The 22,873-nt window shown below is 37.9% G+C and overlaps 1 protein-coding gene across 3 annotated transcripts in view; it reads right to left on the bottom strand.

Annotated features, from left to right (window-relative positions):
* Positions 1 to 22,873, bottom strand: part of ndst2a (N-deacetylase/N-sulfotransferase (heparan glucosaminyl) 2a) — a 146,852-nt gene that overhangs the window by 20,901 nt on the left and 103,078 nt on the right. For 2 of the 3 annotated variants that reach the window (XM_016251233.1, XM_016251232.1), the window contains one exon: positions 14,176 to 14,266. The gene's annotated coding sequence lies outside the window, so the exon portion shown is untranslated. Of the gene's footprint in view, positions 1 to 2,084; positions 2,149 to 14,175; positions 14,267 to 22,873 lie in introns of those variants that run through there. The other variant, XM_016251234.1, reaches the window with a different exon arrangement.

The following is a 22,873-nucleotide window of genomic DNA, read 5'->3' on the forward strand; positions in this document are numbered from 1 at the left end:
TGTCCACACTGAAAGAATAGCAAAATCACATTTGTGTGTCACACGTGGCTTTTCAAAGTTGGTTATGATAAACTGGAATTTACATGGAATGGGTGGTTTTAATCATATGATGGCATGGCACCCGGTAAGGACACCGTGTTAAATGTGCATCGCAAGACATCGTACAACGCAACCATGAGGGAGCTAGTTTCTGTGGTGCTGCATAAATTACCCTGCAAGACTGCCATGCCTCCCTGACCCATGACCAATATGACCTCTGACCCCTAATCCATACTGACTGAGCTTGTGTGTGGGCCATGTGGACAGAGGTGCTCTCAGATTTCAATCACTCCAATTTATTTCTGCTCTAACCTAATTATAGCAGAACAACTCAATCTGCCTTTGTCTTGTATCTTGACCGCTAACAGAAATCAGATCCAAACTCGATCAAAACAGCAGCTGGAAAGTAAATGCAACTACACCACTTTATACCAAACTACATTTTTACATTTTCACAAAATAAAATCCATTAAGCTAAGGTTATGTGGGTGGTTGTCAAGCTAGTTCTACACAATTGGTAAGTTGCTTTTATTGTGGTTGCTAGGGTGTTCTGGTGGTTGTTTAATGACCCATATTAAAAGAGCCCACAAAGTATCTATAATGTATTGGTCCCTAGATATGCCTAAGGTCCCAACCTAAATGTAAGTCTACCCAAACATATTAGCCACAGCCAAGTAAAAAAATCTTACAATAGTGCAACTCTCTTCAACAAACCACATGATATCGGTCATTCCTGTAGCACAAATGGTGCGGGACATGTTACACACCTAATTTTAATACTTGTGGTTAATGGCCTTTTTCAACCTCTAACCCCAACTATGAGCAAATAGTGATGCTTGCCTTGGCAAATGGCCCTAATTAGCCTACAGGATTGATGGTGCAGTGCACAAAGTGACCAGCAGGGGGCTTCCACACACAATGGGCAGAGAATTAAGGTCTCTGGGCAAAGTGGAGGAGGGGGATATCATTAGGGCCCAAGGTCACACTGAATTTGAGCCACAGGTGTGCAGGCATCAAACACACACACACACACACACACACCTGAAAGAAAACTAGACTGCTTCAATCAATAATAAGTAAAAAAAATAGCACTTTAAACTGCTACTATGTGTGGAGAAATTTAATGAGCCTGCAGCTTACCTGCTACATCCAATTTTCAAGTGAAAAAATACAGACTGCTTCTACAATAACAAAACACTTCAATAGCACAAAAAAATCTTTAGATGGATTCAGTCCTGTGGGGCAATTAAAATGCAAATTATTTATAGAATTTACAAGCTGTGGGGGACGGTGGGGAAAAAAAGCTCAGCTTATTTTTGATCAAAGGAAATGTTTTACAAACAGCTGGAGATTGTGGCTTTATCGGAGCTATAATTTTGAATCCCTGAATTTGAGACGGTTACAGGGTGACAACAGCAATGCTCATTCTCTGAACCACAATTGTTTGGGACAAAGTGATGAAGGGGGACCATGAGAGTACCCTCTCCTCAGCCTCCCTGCCCCAGCAACCCCAGGGTCAAGCCCTTGCTACCCAAACACCACAATGCTGACCGTCAAATTTCACAGGCCGCTGCCCCCCTCTGATTATTCACCATGAATAACACACCAAATAGACTCACTCCAGTGCATGAAATACAGGCGGAACAAAACCAAAGAAAGGATAAAACTCCCCCCACTATTTGTCATCTTCCTGGCATTTCTAATCTCAGCTGAGAGGGAAAAAAACGGAAAAAGAAATCCAAAAAAAAAGGCTGAACTCTGTCTATCAAAATCTATGCATTTCTTTGTGTGGACGGAGATAAAAGTGCTTTGCTGCTTCTCATCCCATTCAGACTTCAATTGGGCATGTGAAGTGTGGCTAAACTACATCTTTAAAGTGTTTATTTTACCCGTCCATTTCTCAGAGTGCTACGTGAGAATGAGGGCGGCGGTGCTGATAAAGCGCTGCTTGTGTTTGGCTTTTGAGAATGCCGGCTTCTCTCTCTCTGTCTCTCTGAAAATAGTGCAAAAACAGAATGTATTATGAGTGACTGAAAAGGAATTACCCAAATTAAGCTGATTTACTGATGTGAGCTGCATGCTGAAGAGCTCCAGCAGGGTTCACGGTCGGGAACTGTCTATCAAAATCTATGCATTTCTTTGTGTGGACGGAGATAAAAGTGCTTTGCTGCTTCTCATCCCATTCAGACTTCAATTGGGCATGTGAAGTGTGGCTAAACTACATCTTTAAAGTGTTTATTTTACCCGTCCATTTCTCAGAGTGCTACGTGAGAATGAGGGCGGCGGTGCTGATAAAGCGCTGCTTGTGTTTGGCTTTTGAGAATGCCGGCTTCTCTCTCTCTGTCTCTCTGAAAATAGTGCAAAAACAGAATGTATTATGAGTGACTGAAAAGGAATTACCCAAATTAAGCTGATTTACTGATGTGAGCTGCATGCTGAAGAGCTCCAGCAGGGTTCACAGTCGCTGGCCGCTGCTGATCTCCTGATAATGCTTGCAGCACAGGCTCTGTTAATAGTGGGATTACAGGACAGCAATTAGCGAGCCAGACATAACTGGAGAGGACAAAGAGACTAAATAACTAACACAACTGGGATAAGCTTAAATAGGAAGTCTTCAAATCTTGACAGTAGTTTTTATGAGAGCTGCCATCTTAGGATAGGATGGGCTGTATTATGGTGACAGCCAGTGTTGTGAATAAAATCAGCATTGACCTTATGAAAGCGATTAGTTAACCATGCCTACCTCTTTTCAAGGGCGGGTACTGTGTGTATATTCGTCAAACAAAATGACTTAAACTGAGCTGGATGTTGACATCACTGAATTCAATGATGAATTCAGTCTTTAACTGAAAAATTAGTGTTTACTATTGTCATTTTGCATTATTGACACACTATTTTCCTAATTAATGCTGTTCAGTTGCTTTGACACAATCTGTATTGTTAAAAGCGCTATATAAATAAAGGTGACTTGACTTGACTTTGCAAGCCTCGCTGATGTACCTGATGATTTTGGAATAAATTACTTTAGATGCAGTTTATCATCAAGCAAACAAAACAGAAAGCACAAGCTTTTGTATCAGACTGTTATGTTGCAATACTAAACATAAAAGTAGATAATGAAAAAATTGTGAAATTACAAGGGGAGTACCCAAGAAGTCAAACAGTCTACAAAAATATTAACATTAACACAAAAGAAAAATGTGTAATGGATGCTTTCTGCAGATGCCAATGGGTAAATTATTAGGCTTTTTTGTTTAGTTTTTCCATCAAACTGTTTTCTACCAACCCTTTTCCCAAAAATATTTTGAATTGAACAATCATTTTCATTTTAGTTGTTTATGATTACTGGCTGGTTTTAGGAACGCCATTCACTAGCCTCTCTGGATACCTAGTATCCAAATTACATGTAGCACAGCAACATCTTTTTACCATAATGTTGGGAATTTACCAAAACAGATGGTTATTTATCAGTCATTTATCTGTTGTAAGGTCAGTTGAAGAATTGGCTTCCTTTTAATACATGAGTTGTAATTTGTATTTGTCTATCTATCTGCCTGTGGTTACGGCCTAAAAACCTTCAAACTTTAAGACTCTTAAAAATTCTTTAAAATCTCCCCATCACTCAAGGTAACATTGAAAGCTTGTCCTGACAAACCTTGCTTTTCCAGTTAAAAATACACATTTTAAGAATCCCTACTGAATTTCGACTGCCTTTAATTTTACCTACTTTCATTCAAAAAGCAACTCTGCATACTCTGAACTGAATTGGAATTTGAAAGGCATTCTTAATTTAATTCTGAATGCCGCACAAGCCTCGTGACAGCTGAGGAAACAACTCCCTATGAGAGGCCACACACATATGACATTCAAGACTCAAAGTTTGACCAGAAAAATCTCACTCATCAACACTTACTGACGCTCTTTGTTAAATTAACATCAAACGAATTTGAGAGCCCAGATCTTGTTAGGAATGACAACAAACATTGCAATGGTGAAATGGCTGGAGGGAAGCAGATAAAACGTTTCATTACCGAGAGGAAAAGGGTAAAAAAAAAAAAAAAAACAGGACTTCTATTAGAAGATTCCCACGCTGAAAAATATTGAAGGCTAATCTCTCTCATTAACGCAGAATAAATATTTAACGATTAAAAATGGCACCTCATTAGAAGGTCTATTCGTCATGAGAGTGTGCTGCAGTAGGCAGTCAGTCAGACACGCCTCTCCCTCATTCTCTCGCAGGTGGCAGCCACGATGTGCCCACTGGCATCGGGAAGGCCATATCAAAATATTTACATTGTTGGTGAGAATGTCATGCCTATCATTCCTGCTAATCCAAGCTCTGGAGCGTCGCCACGATGCAGAAGTGCGTGCGATCGATGTCAGAGTAAGTGAGTGAGTGAAAGAGAATGCGCAGGCTTAGTTGCCACATGCTAACTGCGTTGTGACTGGGCTGGTAATTGCGAGTATATTTCAGTTGGCCAAGATTTTGGTTTGGAGATATTCAGAAGGGTGGGGCCTGATCCAGCTGAGAAAGCAGGAAAGCTGCAGCGACTAGGATCAAGCTCAGGAGAGGCTGTGAGGACGCCTGAGCTCCTTTTACCTCAAGATCATGTTGTTCCCACCCCGCAGCACCGCACATGACTGTTTAGAGAAAAAAACTTCCAGCTCCTGCATGCTGCAGAGGCGAGCAAAGCCGGCCACCCACCGTGTGTGTGGGTGGGATGGGGGACACGTGCCTGCTCTGAAGGCGGAATGGAGGAATCTGACCACCTGTCTGGCTTACACCGTCCGCTGGATGACCCCCAGCCCTTCCTAATCTCGATAGACTCAAGAGAAGTTCCTGTAAGGTGTGATCGCCATTTAATGTCTGGTGGCTGTACAGATGGGTATTAGTAGGCATTCCTAATCGGATGCTATAACCAATGGTATCAAGATCAAAATAAAAAAACTCCCATTAAAAACGAATGTCTCGCGATCTCTTGGTCAAATTCCTATTAGTGTGAAAACGCTTAAAAGACTGATTCCGTCATGGACAAAATGCCATTCGAAAACCAAAGACAATAACTAAAATGATACAGTTGTACAGTAAAAAATATTTTTTAAATGAATAGCACAACTATAATGATAAAGACATAGGAACAATATTGCTGGAATCACTTTCAGAATGTTTTTTTGTTCAGCTGATGAACTATAAAAACATTGACAGCCAATCAGAATCCAATCTTCTTTAAAGACCTCAAGCATTTATAGCTACAGATGGCATAACAGCAGCACACATTATAGCTCTTTATAGCTATCATTCTTGGTGTAAAGGGGATTTAACTAAGAAAATACGATAGACTGGAAGAGAGTGATTGGCCGAGCTGTGCAGCATTATTAGGAAGTGAAGAATGAGCGTAGGAGGATCGAGAGAGAGAGTTTAGTACTGTTTACAGAATTTAACTCTGTCTTGACTGAGAAGAGAAGCCTCTTTTATGGGAACACAGAGCTCTGCGTGTGCTGGCCAAAGCTTAGCTCTTAATCAAACCAGAAGAATGGCAAGGTCAAGGTTGAACATGTTACAGGCATGATTGAATAGTCTATTTCAACTACATCTGCCAGACTAACAGCTACAGAGCTCAATATAGCTCAATACATTTATTAAGATGTTTTAAGGTTGCAGCTTACCACAGTTTAATATCTGCATCGTGGCATTTCTAATTGAATATAATTATCACCATAACCATTTAAGTGAAAAGTATTTTTCTTTAAAATATTTGGCTATAGTGACATGTTTCAATTTTTTCAATGAGCATCTTGTGCTTCAATGGAAGCAAGAACATCTGGTCTTTTCACTTCATCAATGTCACAAATTGGCCAAATCTGCAATGTCATAAATGCTTTAAAGTCCTAATTAGATGCCTTGAATTTCCTTTGGGAGTAATAAAGTGCCAATCGTCAATCAATCAATCATAATTATGGCTTTATTTTTAAATGATCAGACTTGTTATTTTCAGCTTTACTTAAATCCCAGATTTTCAATGTGGACTCAAACCCCAATGTACTTGTATAAACTGGGTATTTAGTACATATACTAGGAGAAAACCTACTAAATAATTATAATAAAATTATGTGTGTGTGGTATTTCTAGCATGCATGTTCTTGTTCAGCGTTTACAAGTATTTAGACAGCAGTGGTCTTTGGAGTACAGAGTGTTATACATGAGCGAGAGGAATCCCTTCCTGAGTTTTGACCTGTGAGCACAGGCCTGGTGGCAGATCTAGGACAGAGAGATTGCAGATGTAGACTGTGACCTCACCTGTTCTTACACAGACCCTACACACTTCTTCTCTCCTATCAACCACTCCTGACCAGTTAGAGGTCAACGTGGGACACAGAAACACATTTACTACAGGGGTCCAAAATTCCATTTACAGGCTTGTCATACTTCAGAGAACTCCGGTATTGTGAAGATGGCCTTCAGGACCAAATCAAGCAGAGCAGTTTTTTATATGCATGTGTTATATACTTCTTATTTACAGAGAACCTGCCAAAACATTCCTTCAATAATCTAAATGCTCTGTTCATCAGACAGTTTGGCCTCATTAGCATTCTAATATGAGTAACGTATAATGCAATAACACTGCAGTATTCTTGCAAAGTAGATTTTGGTGAAAAAAAGTGTAATGAGTTTAAGCAGCAAGAAAATTTGCCACAATCTATTGAACAAACTAGCTAATGCACCTCACCTTGTTGCTAAAAGCAATGCATCCTGGCAGCAACATAATTGCTGTTGTTGGCATGTACCATTAACTCTCAGATTGTTCTTTAATTTAATGTCTGGTCTGTTATGCAAAGAGAACTTGCTTACTTCCCATTTACAAAATGTACTTGCCTAAAATAAAAGCGAAAGGCTTGCTGTTGTCTTTCCCAGAAACTCTTCTGTCTAGTATGAAGTGAAACAGTGGCATCAAAGCACACTCAAAAGAAGCTCCTCTCTTCCCACTTCCAGTCAGAAACCTCTAGAACTTCTTGAATAACCTTCAAATGTGAGTGAAGTGGCTTTTAACCAAGCACATCTCAGAGCAGAGGAGACCAGTCATCTTGAAAAGCCCTAAGAGTGGGATGCTATTTCCTCCTAACTTTATACTTTCTGATGTCTGGTGGTGTGCAGACGAGGCAGCAGGGACTGGAGGGCTGATGGCACTATGTCCCTTAGCAATGGCCGTCCTCCTGGAGCGGGAGCAGGCAGGGTCGTTGAAGAGTTCATAGGAAGCTCTGATCAAAGGCAGCCCCTGAAGGAGCTCTGCTGAAGGGAGCACACTTACCTACAATCGGCATGGTGGCACTCAGCTGAAATCTGGCAGGAGGTCTTACTGGTGACTGACATATAAAGTAACTGCCTTCCTACTTCTGTTACAAAAGCGTTACACAAACACAGTCACAAAAAAGAGAGCTATTCTCAGATTTGAAGAAAAAACAAACAAACAACAAAAAACACTACAAACTTAAATAAAAACCAGCCATTTCAAATGCTACAACATTATAATGTACAGCATGAAAAAAGTAATATTTATTTAATATTTAGACATTTGCTAAATGTTTATTTAAAGTAACATTAGATGATGTCATACAAAATCTAAAATAATGCACATTTAAACATTCAATAAGGACCAATAATAGGAAAAACAATATATGTTGTAACAACATATGCATCCTTACAGTAACTGGTCCTGATCATGCATGAGGTGCATTTTTATTGACTCCAATATTAATTGCACAAATATTTCAAAAAGGGGCCTCACAGGGCTCGACAGTGCGACCATTTCAGTCGCATTTGCGACTGAAAACTACTGCGTGCGACTATGAAATTTATTTTAGGAGCACCAGTGCGACTGACCCGATCATCATCATACTTGTGATTGCGCTCAGGGAAGCTTCAAAGCTTTCTACGTGTTTTTGCAGCGTCGAGTAATGTATCAGACATATCTCACCAATCCTTCATAAGCAAAGTGTAGACAGGGTGTAAATAAGAGATTCATCACACAGTGTAGAGAGCTTCGTTGATTATAAATGTGAGCTCGCGATGAACTAAGATGATGAGTGACAGCTTTGAATGATTTTTAAGGGAGTTTGTAAATGTGATAACTGATTTAATACAATACAATTCAATAAACAAGAAGTTAATTTTAAGTTACTTACATTGTCTGACTATAACACTATTGTCTGATTTTGCTCTATTTCGTTGTATTTCGAAATATGTCGAAAATAGTTTAAAAACAAAGTCACAGCTCAACCGCTGCGCATCTCCATTCAAACACAGCGGTGTTTCGTTTATGAACGAACAGTTTTTTTAAACGAATCTAGTGAATCAGTGATTCATGATTACCCATTCATAAAGACAGTCACTCTGAGGTCTTACTGGTGACGGACATATAAAGTAACTGCCTTCCTACTTCTGTTACAAAAGCGTTACACAAACACAGTCACAAAAAAAGAGAGCTATTCTCAGATTTGAAGAAAAAACAAACAAACAACAAAAAACACTACAAACTTAAATAAAAACCAGCCATTTCAAATGCTACAACATTATAATGTACAGCATGAAAAAAGTAATATTTATTTAGACATTTGCTAAATGTTTATTTAAAGTAACATTAGATGATGTCATACGAAATCTAAAATAATGCACATTTAAACATTCAATAAGGACCAATAATAGGAAAAACAATATATGTTGTAACAACATATGCATCCCTACAGCAACTGGTCCTGATCATGCATGAGGTGCATTTTTATTGACTCCAATATTAATTGCACAAATATTTCAAAAAGGGGCCTCATCTTTTATGTGATTGGTTAAAGCTAGCTTTTATCAATTTGATCCAATACTGCACAAGGTGCCTTTCAGTCTGGGATGGCAGAAACAGCACTTAATCTCTCACACACGCACAGAATGGGTTTCTGCAACTAGACAGAGTGCAACTAAATAGACAAGAACTCAGGGACTTGACAGGGTCTTTACAATTACTATTTTTAACCGGATATACCATATTAAAAATACGACCAGCCACGGTGTAAAAACACTTGACCAATGTGATAAAATACTGAGCACGCTTATTTCAATGATAAGGTTATATGTGGACTTCGAGTGTTGCTTTCATTGAGTGGCCAATGAGTCTTCACATACTGATGAAACACAATACCACCCTATGATATGAGTTCATAATTTTTGTGCTTTGTAAGAGGTTTATAATAAAAATAAAAAAAACAAGCTACTGAAAATAAAACAGCGAGTCAATTTACTCCTTTAACTTGCTATAACCTTGAGTAATGTGTGTAACCATAGTGACAAATAACAACAATAAATACGTTGCATAGCATCTTTAATAATAATAATTTAAAAATAAAATGTTTTATTCATATTGGCCTACTGCATTCATCCTTTCAAAGTTGTGGTGAAAACGCTGTTTCTGTTCATACAAGACATAGGCTTCTAATTCAATTCTCTTTTAAAATTAGATGGTGACTCTTTATTTAAAGTTGTTTTCTTGGTCATACAATGCATTTTTTAAAATGCAATGCAATAATGCATTCACATAACGTATGCATATGATAACAGAATTTAGCACTCCAGACAGGCCCGGAAACTGCTGCTGTGTGGAGACAGAAAGCAGAGACTGTGCAGAGAGATGCGTGTGTCTCAGAGCATGTGTGTGTGTTAAGTATATAGAGGGAGAAGGGAAGGCTAAAAATCGATATATTCGGAGCAAGATGTCACAGTGGCCAATCATGGCCTGCTCCTGTCACCAGTGTCATTGTGACATGGGTATTTAGAGCTTTCTAATTGGTCACACTGTGCAAAGACATCGAGAGAGGCAAAATGACAACTGACAATAGATCCACTCTCGCTGTCAAGTTACACATCCACAAACCGCCCACATCCTCTACCCAAGGTGCTTCAGTTATACAGTGCAACAAAAAAAATGTGGTTTGAAACTCAGCTCCCTTGGGCTTCAACACGAAGCCATGCTGTCACAGCTGGCCAATCAGCGACAAACGCTGGCTCTATGAACTCTTCATTTGTGTGAGTAGGCGTGAGAAAAAACAACGGGGGGCGTATGTGTGTATCTGAGAGTGACCTTACTTTCTTTCTCTACCCTGCATTGTCATTCTGTTTTCCTGGCCCAGGGTTCCTGGCCCACAACAAAAAACGGAATGCATCTTTGCTCCAATTAAAATTTCTTTGGCACAACCTCTCTGCAGTTATCTTTTCACTTTGTATCTGTCTGAGGAAGACGCTTGCCAGTATCCTCCATTCATGCCGTGATCAATCCCACCGTGCAACACAAAAGTCCTGGAGGACCCCACAAGCACAAACTTGCCTTTAAACTCTGTCTCTTTCTCTCCACTGCACAAATACAGCCAGACAGCATTATACAATCAAGGGGATGTGCATGCAAGGCCACTCTGAATAATTAATCTTTCCTTACAGGGAGGTCTGAATTAGACAACTCTAATGAAACAAGGATATTATAGTTTTGAATTTTTTAATTTTAATATCATTTTCAAATTTCCTATAATTTCAGTTTAGTTTTAGTTAATTTCATTAATGGTTTTGTTAGTTTTAGTTTAGTTTGTAATTTGTGAACACATTTTTATTTAGTTTTTATATTTTATTTTCATATATATTTTAGTTTAAGTTTTAGTTTAATGGAACACTTCCAGTGTAGACCAAAGCAAGACATTTAATTTTAGCAAAGTTGAATGTTTGCACAGTTTAGTTAACTCTTGTGCAAACCTCTTAATAATGAAAATAAATTAATTCTTTACAATTGAACAAAAATCAAAAAGAATATTTATATGTAAAGGTTATATGTAAAGCAACTTGTATGTAAAGGTTTTCAGAGGTACTAGAAAGTTACAGGCAGCTGAGTTTTTATCTGGGTTGGAGCTAAATTCTTCAGGACAATGACCCCTCCAGTGCTGGATTTGACAACCTGAAAGATTTATGTCCCTCTATTGAAAATTAATTCCAACAAAATGCAAAGTTCATAAAAAAAAGATTGTAAAAGAAATTCATATGAATTCTTTTGAAGTGACATTAATGCTTTATATGATGAACAGATTTAATTTAGGCTTTTATTCACATATAAACATAATTTGAGCAAATCTGGTCAATGAAAACTCAAATGTACTTGCTTCACATTTGAGAAACTTCATGTGCATCAAGCAAGCACATTTGAGCCTCCATGTCTATATGGATTACTTTTACAATATCTTTATAACATTTTGGTTGAATGGATTTAAATTGGAGGTACAGAAATCTTTAATCAAATTAAATTAAGTAATTACATTTTCTTTTTTTGAGCAATGTAACCCTTTATGTTTTAGACAACATTGATGCAGTTTGAGTACTAAAGGGATAGTTTACCCCAAAATGAAAATTCCTTCATTATTACTCACCCTCATGTCAGAAAGCTCTTGGATTTCATCAAAAATATCTTAATTTATGTTCTGAAGATGAATGAAGGTCTTATACAATTTGGAACAACATGAGGGTGAGTAAGTTAAATTTTTGGGTGAACTATACCTTTAACAGTTGCTGAAACAGGAAATTGTATTGTAAAACACTTCTGACGTCAAGCAGCCAATTTCATAATTGGTGCAAGCTGAAAGTTAATTTGAAGTATCACTGCATAGAGTTACTCACCAACAATTAACCATAATGAAAGATGGTAAGCAACAATACTCATTCTGATTCATTACTGAAATGTGCCTAATTATTTTTAGATTCACAAAATGTTCAAATCTATTATTATGAGAATTATAATTTTTTTAATGCATTTACTATAAAAAAGGCATCTGGGGATATTAAAAATCAATATCAGATCACGTCATTTAAATGAAGACTGTATTTAGTTAGAACATATATCTATTTTAACCCAGCTGTACAACGCAATGAAATAAAACTCCCCTCATTCCCTGAGACTCATTTTCTACAGTCTAAACTTAAATCAAATCAGCGCCAGGGGAGGGGAAAAAATGACAGCTCTCCAATTGGCTAAGAGAGTCATCGATCACGACGGCCCGTGTCATTACCGTGACAGCGCTGCGCTCAGCAATTCAGCTCATATTCTGTTTGAGCAGAGTTCAGAGAGGGACGAGGAGCATATCGAGCGCCCGTTGCACAATACACCTGATTCTAATACAGCAATGCTCTCATCTCTCTCTGCCAGCTCTCCAATCAATGCCATTCAGCTTCAATCAATTCTTTTATACCCCATTCAATGGATGGGTTATTGGCATTACTCACAGTATAGACAAAGAGCTTGTAAGTTATAAGACGAACAACAGAAGGCAGCTCTCAGTGTCTTTTCATACAGTTACATAAAGTCTTTTTTACTGTGCCAAGTAATTCTCATTATTTGAGATCCAGAGTTAATACCCACAAGCTGTCAGTGATACATTCCAAAAAATGAAGCAGATTAAATAAGAACTAGGAACAGAGAGGCAGACGATGACAAAGGTCGACAAATACGCAAACTGATGCAATCTCAACTGAGCAAACAATATCAAATCAAGATAGTTTTAGACAGGCATCAGATAATCCCCCTGTACTTTTTTTTAGCATTTCGATAATGGGAATTTGAGGAAAGTTTTAATATTTAATTGCCAAAAATTTCATTATATTACAAAAAACAAGACAGAAAATAATTTATGTTTTAAGGATGAAATATGATTTAGACATGTTCTTGGCAGGGTAGTGATACATTCCAAAAAATGAAGCAGATTAAATAAGAACTAGGAACAGAGAGGCAGACGATGACAAAGGTCGACAAATACGCAAACTGATGCAATCTCAACTGAGCAAACAATATCAAATCAAGATAGTTTTAGACAGGCATCAGATAATCCCCCTGTACTCATGGTTTCTTTGCGTCTCTCTTATAAAACGCAGACTCTAGCATCTACATAGGTGAGTGTTAATGGGAACCCAGGTGCATATTCTCACCAACAGCGATGTGCGAGAGGATGACAAAGACCTAGAGAGCTTGTATTCTCTATGGAGGCCTGGCCCATAACCTGCCCTGGAAGTGTGCCTGTGCTTTTGGCAGCATTCGCTTGAGAGAGACACATAAAAGCTCCTCTTGGCTGTGGGGTCAATTACATTTAAATTTGACCAGCTCAAGAGGTGCACTAAGGCTCAATACACAATTCAAACACGCGCATACTAAGTGGATTCGAAGAAAAGTCTAGTTTGGCTAAGTGAAATGTGACTTTCTGAGCCCTCCGAGTAAGCATGAAGCATTTGTGTGGATCAGTCACAGTGAGGTTTGGATAGCAGCTCTGCAGGACTGACAGAAAACACTTGAGTGAGCTTTATTCACTGTAGTGGAATTAAGACTGTATTACCATGCCGACAAGCGCTCGGAAGTGAGAGGTGAAGATTGTTTTGATATGGGGTGCTAATGAATAATGATGATAAATTTGATCAAAATGAGTGATGTACAAGGTTCACACTATTACTTCTGCATTAGGTTTGTACTGTATAATTAATAAGAGGAAAATCAGCTTAAGTTTCAGGATTGAGATAACGGTGAAAATGGCACAAAAGAAAAAAGATAAAATTTTATTTTTGGCAGATTTATACTTGCACTGTTGATATTTTTACTGGCACCATCACAAAACAAGAACAACATTCTAAAAAAAAAAAAGCTGGAAATTCTATTATAATTTAATTTGTCATATTAAAATACACAAACATTTTTACTAAAAGTAGTTTCCATATGGTGATTTATTTATCATTTTCAAACCATTTTAACTTAATTTTAAACTTTACATTTAATGAATTATCATGAAATACCTATTTAATATTAGTCACCTACATAATTTTACCATCTGACATTTTATCGGCAGAATTTGCAACAATGCTTAATACATCACAGAAAACCAAATTCTCATCATACAGGATCATGTGTATTGTTAATTAATGAAATACTGAAAGAATGAAATAATTAATTAATGAACGAATGAATAAATGAATGGATTAATAAATAAATAAATTTAGGCCAATTACCAATAGCTGATTGACAAATTCAGGATTTTTTTTTAGTGATCAGTTTAAAAAAAACAAACAATCAAAACAACACTTACTTCTTGTAGCTGCAGCTGGTCTTGATAAATCAGTGCATTAGTTGACTTGTCCTGGGTGGAAGTGTGTGAATCTCAGTGTGTGTTCAGACACCTGTAATGAGGACAGAGAGGACATGTGGTGAGGGTTTGATAGATGACTCCTGCGCAGTTGCGTCACTTTTGCAGTCAATATTTGCACGCTCTCATTTGTGAGGTGTCTCGATCTCAGATGGTCCACTCTTCTCTCCTAGATTATGATCTGAACATCACTGAAGCGCTTTGTGTGTGTTGATGTATATGAATTGACAAACCATGTACAGATAAGAACAAACCCCTTGACCAATTACAGTCCATCACACTTACATTCACACACAGACATGAGACAGATCCAGGGAAAAAACACCTTCAAAAAGAGGTGAAGGTGAAGTCTTTTAATGACTCTCTAATGGGAGATTTGATCTCAGATATTAAAGCTAGCTAAAGGCAAAGAGTGGATGAGACATGTGCATACATATTTTAATCAACTAGTTGGTGGACTGTCTGAATGGCTACTTGACAAGTCTGTACTAGATAAGTCATGCATAAAACAGACTGTCATGTCCACCAGACTCTGAACAGATGCATTTCTTTGGGATTTATGGATGTTAAGCCCAGCACTTGTAGGCTGAATAACTCTAACCTCACATTTCACAAAACTATCAATTTAATAAAACATCATGTTCTTCAATGTGCAGGCATACATTTACTCTGCATTCAAAAAAATCCCAAACTCAAATATTAGAGCATACTGTGGGTGCACAACATATATTATATAAATACTTTTTTATAATTTTTTATTTTCTACAAAAATATACACAGTATAATTGCAAAAGTAATTTTTAAACTGTAATACAGTATGAATATGAATACAGTAATGATAAAAAGTGATGAAATAGTATAGTATAGTAATGAAAATTAACGGGATAACGTGAAATAGCTTAAACAAATACATTTAAAAAATGTTTTAAAAAAATATGGGGAGTAATAGCGGACTGAATTTTCTTTATGAGAAACTGATTTCACATTTTTTTCCATTTGGTTTTGGGGATAAAATGTGTTCTTACACTTGAGAACGAGTGCCACACCATAAAGAATCAGCAATAAAATACTGTCCTTTAATCTCTCCACAACACCTGTGGATTCTGCATAATAACAGATCATTTCTCACAGCAGGCGATCTGAGGCCTGATAGAGATCATTTAAAATCTGTTGAAGGTGGTGAATTTGTACATAAGCGGTGCTTTGATGGCTGTGGAAACGGTGCTTTAATAACAATGAATTGAGACATGCAACTTTTCGGAGACAGTATAAGCGCAGGATACTAAAACATTCACAGAGATGTTGCAAATCCCAAATCTTTGCTTCAAAAGCATAAAAACATCATCTTCCCTAATCAACTAGCTGGTTGTTAGATGGCTGGTAACTAGTCGACCATCCTGACCCATAACCACACACACAAACACAGCAAGTGCTAAGTGACACACTTGTCTCCAACATATGCTGGACCCAAGAAGAAATGCATACTTAACATTATGAAGAGTGAAAGATCTGGCTTCCAAAAACAGAGACCTCATGGTGATCTTCACAACAACCAGCATGCATCTGCTGTCTGTGAGTGCATTTGTGCTGGAGCTTTATTCTTTGGCTGGTAATGCACGACAGGAGACCGAGAGAGAAAACAAGGGCGCGTAGAGAAAAAGAGAGAGAGAGAGAGATAGGGAAAGAGAGAGGGAGAGAGAGAGAGAGAGAGAGAGACAGAGAAAAAGAGGGGGAGACTTTGGCTGGGACAGGAGACCGAGAGAGAAAACAAGGGCGCGTAGAGAAAAAGAGAGAGAGAGAGAGAGAGAGAGAGAGAGAGAGAGAGAGAGAGAGAGAAGAGGGCGGGCAGAAAAGACAACAGAGGAAGTACACAGGAAGGAGCCTTTGTTCTTGCTGATGCAGATTGAGAGTTTAATGTTTAATGGATCTCAGAAAGGCACAGAAGATCTCTCAGAGGACCAACAGAGGAAACCTTAACCAGGATGTCAACTAACAACACGCCTGCACATGGAAGTAGAGTGGGTCACAATGCTGAATAATCGTCTAACAACTAGTTGATCAGTTTATTTAGATTTTTCTTTGTGATATATTTAGAGCCAATGTTTTAATTAGCATTCTGACAGTGTGCTGTATTGTTGGAGTGTAAAACCCTCTCAGAAAGAGTTTAATTTTTTAATTCATCCTCTTTAAAGCATCATGACTTCAGCCATAAATGTCTTCAGTCGTTGTGTTGCATCTCATGTTGTTTGAGTGTCCCACCATGAGCGCTGCAAGACAAAGCGCTGTACAAGTTACAAATAGTCTGATTTTTAAATGCAACTCAAGACCGCTGTGTTCTGTGCCCCTGAATTTAGCTGTTGTTTGTAAATGCCCCCACAAAGAAATGAGTCAGAGATCAGACAAACCTAAAACCAGACCTGATTAGTCGCCTAGGCATTCACATAACCCAACTAGTTGATTTGAATGAAATGTGTAGTTCTGCACATTCCTAACATGGACTATCAACAACCTGAGGTTAAAGAGGGACATCATTGATCCAACCAAAAAAACAACAATTTAAGCCAAACAATTACAAAAATAACATGTATAGTTAAACAGCACTCATCCCGTCTCTCCTCCACATACACACAAAGCAACCTCTGCACAGTGTCAAAGTCCCAGCGAGAGCCATGTTCCACTCTCCACTGAATAATTCAATATTGATAAAGAAACTAAACAAAGCATGACTATCAGCGCTGGATGATTCCCAGTAGCAACAGTGAGCAATCTCCCAACTCTACCCTCACTACATGTCTCTCCTTCCCATTTATTTTCCTGTACAGTCCTTGGCTTTCTCCAGTTATATTCAACATTGTATACCGATTATCATACTAATGCACCAATCAGAATTTCGGCAGTATATTACAGCATGAATGAAAATTTTACAAAATGATAACTCCCCCTGTTTGCGTAAAGAAAAGTGATAAATTTAGCAACATTATTTTAGAACCGTACTTTGCTGAACTGTGACAATTTTAAAGCAATTCATGATATGCTCTCCGCAAATCTCTAATTCATAGACGCATTAATTGTTTTCTTCCCTGCATTTAAGCATTAAAACATCAAAAATAATAATTTCATTTTTATTTAAATTAGTGTTAAGGCAGCACAATAAACACTACCACAATGTTTTACAATTAAGAATAACATACATTTTTTTTTGCATTTAAGTAATGAAAATTATAAATTTTTTTAGCATTTCGATAATGGGAATTTGAGGAAAGTTTTAATATTTAATTGCCAAAAATTTCATTATATTACAAAAAACAAGACAGAAAATAATTTATGTTTTAAGGATGAAATATGATTTAGACATGTTCTTGGCAGGGTTCAAGATACTTAAAGTTCAAGATAATATCTACTGTGATTTAACCATTTTGACTGAATGCTTACATTTTAACCCCAAATGTAATTCACAAATAAACATTAAACAAAATTCAATAAATAACTTTAACATAACTGGACACAAATTTACTCAATTATACAAGGGTATCCAATAAGCTTGTGTGATAAACATATTATTAACAGTAAATGTGTAAACCGCGCAGTATGCAGCACACTAGTACTCCATTCTACACACAGTCTGATTCATCCATCCATCTACACATCCTTTGCCATAACCCACCCCTACACAGTGCCCTCCCATCTCAGCGTGACAGAACAGAGTCTATAGTTCATGCAAGGTGCTAATTGATTGGCTAAAATCCCTTAGTCTGTACACAGTGTGCTGACAGCAATGGAGACACTTATGTCAGCCTGTGACAGCTCTGTATCTTCAGGAGGGAACAGGACAAACTCATCTACCCCCTCATTATGCAGTTTTCCACTGACTGCCAGTTTGCACATGCAAAAGCACACAGAAGCCTACAGAGATCTAAAATGACCTTTTAAGAAACCCAGCTCTCATTTCTCCATCACTGCACCTTCAAGCCAGCAGCAGCGGTGAGCGTGTGTGAGACGGGGTGGCGTGTGTAACAGCGTATAGATGGCTGAGTCATCGCTCCAGCAGGGAATCGTGAGAGAGCGGTGCAACGTTGACACCGGCCCATGTGCAATGACAGGGAGAAGATTAGATGATCATGATGTGCTGCTGTGGCAACGCTCAGAATCATGGGCATAATTCACAAATAAATGATGAGTGGAGGGAGGAGCGATGTAATAAGCGAAATACCCTTTTAAGATGCTGCAATCCCAGTGACATTTCATAAGCCAAAGCGCTGCTTCCAATTTGTGGGCTACACGGGTGAGAACGGCGCCACACGGAGAGGGCGGACGTAGCATAACACAGCTGCCAATCTGGTGACAGTGAATGACTTAATCATACCTGAATCCAAGCCACGAGTAAAAGAGATGTAGAAGAGAGCAAGAGAGTCATCACAAATCTTATCATAAATCAGCTCTGTGAGTCCAGGCGAAGGGAGGGACAATAAAGCACACTCAGAAAACACTTTAATTTCATCAGTGTAATATGTGAAAGTGAAAGAAACCATTTGTTTAAATCCTATAATAAAAAGGCTGATAGAAAGGCATCACCACGGGACAGATATGGCCAGCGGAGCACTCTCACACATCCCTGAAGAACCACTCAGCCTCTCTGAAGGTATTTCATCATCTCTGCAACGCAGAGGAGTTAAAGCCAAGAGGAGAACCTGTTGTCATATAATCTCCTCATCCTGACAAATACCGTCACTCTCTTCAGCACTGGACACAGCTTTTGCACATATCTGTCTCAAAGATGTACAACAGTACATAACAGTACAAAAGTGTAGACCCATCCATCCATTCTCTAAACCACTAGCACTATGTAGGGTCATGGGCAAAATGTAAAATAAAATAAAATAATAATATATAACAATTATATTTTATTTTTCAAATACATATCTTTTTTAATTTAAGCCTCCATTAAAAAATGTGGGATGTGCAAGTTTTTTTTTTTTAAGAAATTAATTTTATTCAACAAGTTTGCAATAAAGTTTGCACAAAAGTGACACTAAAGACTTTATATTACAATTAATTTCTATTTCAAATAAATGCTTTTCTTTTGAACTTTTATTCATCAAAGAATAAGAAGATGTACCATGGTTTCCAATCAACAAAAATATCAAGCAACTGTTTTTAACAGGGATAAAAAAAAATATGTTTTTTGCACACCAAATCAGCATAGAATGATTAGAATGATTTCTAATCATGTGACACTGAAAAAATTGCTTTGCCATAACAGGAATAAATTACTATTTATTCCTGTTATCTAATCTATTTTAAAATATATTACAATAGAAAAGAGTACTTTTAAAATTTTAATAATATTTCACATACATACATATATACCCCAAACTTATCGATAGCAGTGCACATAAAACATTGGTAAAATGTGTCTAATAGAGTACTACATTCTAAATGACAGCTGAAAGCACTGATACAATTAGCCAAAATATTTCATAAATGAGCATGCAAGGGGTGAGTCTGTGGGCTGGGCACAGATTCCACATGGACCTGCACTCTTTCCTCTGCTGGCTCTTATGCTCTCACATGCTTATGTCATGTCGTCTCGGTTGCAGAGCTTGTTGTTTGATAAAACACAGAAGGATCCCTGCTCATAAAAAAAAATGAACATTTAGTCCCTATGGAACATCACAACATGTTCATGTGCAATGTGCAAATGTTATGAGTTTTACTGTTTTTTTTAGTGTATGCCAAGGAGAAAACAACCTCCGCCTTCACCAAAGTCGTCCGTTTCTGCCAGGAATCTAAATCTGCAAATAGATTTTATGGGTCTCAATAAATTCTGAAAAGTATCAAGAAAAACAGGTTGTTTGGCTGTTCAGAGCCTTCAACTGGAGCAAGACCAGGATTTTTTTAGTTTTAGATGTATATTTTTTCTTTCTCAGAGGTTTAGAGCTTATCAGAGAATTCAGATGAATTATGCTAGTAGGTTCTGGACAATTCACCTATTCAAAATTGTTTGAATAGAGGCAATCTTCCTAAAAATAAAAATGATCTGATGTCCAGAGATGTTCAGCCAAAATTCTGTAATCATGTATTGTTCCTCATGTACGACTGACTTTTTTCAGTGGAGATATTCTGCATAATGTTAAAGCTGCCCTTAAAGCATACCACATAAATAAGCACATACAAATAAGCTTGATAAACTGTGTACACTCGAAATTGGTGCCCTACGATACTTCAAACATTCATAAAGGCTGAAGTTCCAAGTTTGAATGTCCACACGTGCAAATGAGTTTTGAAGAGAAAATGATCTCTCCTGTTACATTACATGGAAGAAAGGAAATCATAGAGGTTTCAAAATACATGAGTTAACAATGAGAGAATTTTTCTTTGAGGTTTGAGGATTTCATAACTACTCAACCAGGTATCCATGGAAGCTCTTCATAAATACCTTGCTCAAGGGCACTGCAGCACAACCAATGGCCATAAGCAGGTGGGGAGAGACGGTGAAACAAGGAGGAGTAAACATTAGTGTTGTGTTTCAGGCAAACATCATTCTGCAGGGAGCAGGAAAATGTACTACTGATACATTTTCAAAAAGATTAAGCAAGTAATACATAGACTGGGTTATTAACAAAATAAATAAGTTACATATATTGTAAATATGATATACTGTCCAGCACTACATCATAATCTGATAGGGGTGGGAATCCCCAGAGACCTCACAATACGATATTATCACGATACTTGTGTCACGGTACACAAGTATGCTATACTGCATAGAAATTTCCTGTCAGCGTGTTATTTGAGCAAACTTTGCTTTTCCGGTGAGCATGAGCGGTACACGAGCTGAACGCGCATTCATAGATCGGAATATTGAGTGACGAGGAGAGTGAAACATGCGCGCTGAACACTGCGGTGTGGGGCACGATGCGGCGTGCCATATATATACAGTATGTTATTATTATTATTATTATTATTATTATTATATGTAGCCTATATTTTTGGTGCATCCCTACTTACACCCCCTCCTTGTTTACAAATCCGAACTAAGTCCATATATCCGATTTAAATGCGGACGGGGCTTTTCTGATAACTTTCCGCGATGCCACCCTCTTTATTTTACCAACTTACTGCATGCTGAAGGTGACCTAGCTGACCTCACCAGAAAAACTCAACACTACTATCTAGTGGATTGTAAAGAAATTTATTTAATTATTCTACCAAATAGTATAATAAAAGATCGATACTATGCTGTATCGATTTTTCCCCCCACTGCTATAATCTGATATATAAGAAACTGAGGTCATCTATGGAGAGATCATGTGATTATTACGGAGTATTTTAACTGATACTATAACGAAGCAAGTCTGTGCATCATCATATGAACAATAATAATTAAGACATAAATAACGAAGGAGAACCACATCAAAGCTATTCCAAACTACAGGAAAACAGAGAAGCAGAAACCCAAAGGACATATAAAGACAGAAATGTTCATCAAACAGCCATGACAATGGATGACCCTTGACCTTTTGACCGCCCCTCATCTTTATCTGCCTCCTTTGACCTGCACTTTCATCCCAGAACATTCCATTAACTGCACTACTCCCATTAGAGACCGTCAGAGCCCCGCTTAAATCAATGCTTTGCTGAAAAGTCCAGAGGCGCTCCAGATTTACCGGCACATTCCCATGTGATTCACACCGACTTAATGACTTTATTTCAGTGCTGCGCTCCCAATCAGCCGACTGGTATTTTTAGAGTGGCGAGTGCTCACACATTGTCTGTGACTCTGCTTTAATTTGCAGACAGGATATAAACAAAAGGGTCAGCTGAGGAGTTGACGATAACATACCCGTTGCGTTGAGGAAGGAAAGGGAAGGGAGGTACAAAGGTAGAGAAAGTAGAAGGGCGGAGTACCACAAACACATTTTCTTATGAGACATGATACCAATTGCTTGGTTTCGCCATCTACAGCTCTTCTCAAACTCTCCAGGGCAGAGAGAAAGAGAGAGCGAGAACACGTCTCCAAGGAGCCGAGACGAATGGGCAGCTCAGTCAGCTGTGCAGGTAGAAAGGACGCTCCTCCATTTCTCAAACAGAAATTTTTCGCTGGGGCTCTTGGGATTGGGCAGAGCTATTGATCTGACTGGATCAGTTTGGTTACGGTGTGATGAAAGAACAGAGGTTGAAATGTTCATTTAGTTATGATGGATGGTTCGTTTAAACCAATGAACACAGAACAACTATATGTTAAGATATAAAACAGTGCTAAAATGTAAAGAGCAAAAGTATTTAGTGTCACCTTGGTCAAGGTTGGACACTTTCGAAAATGGTATTAATTCACAAAGTTGAGGGAGAAAACATAAAAGGATTTTTGTAAACTATACACTCTTAAAAATAAAGGTGCTTCAAAAGGTTCTTCAAGCGATGCCATAGAAGAACCATTTTTGGTTCCACAAAAAACCATTCAGTCAAAGGTTCTTTGAAGAACCATCTCTTTCTTACCTTTTTATAATCTGAAGAACCTTCTTTCGCCACAAAGAACCTTTTGTGAAGCAGAAAGGTTCTTCAGATGTTAAAGGTTCTTTATGGAACCATTTAGACAAAAAGGTTCTTCTATAGCATCGTGAAGCACCTTTATTTTTAAAAG

Source organism: Sinocyclocheilus grahami, unplaced genomic scaffold (assembly GCF_001515645.1).
Source record: "Sinocyclocheilus grahami isolate Dianchi unplaced genomic scaffold, SAMN03320097.WGS_v1.1 scaffold1035.1, whole genome shotgun sequence".
In the NCBI taxonomy this organism is placed as follows: Eukaryota; Metazoa; Chordata; class Actinopteri; order Cypriniformes; family Cyprinidae; genus Sinocyclocheilus; species Sinocyclocheilus grahami.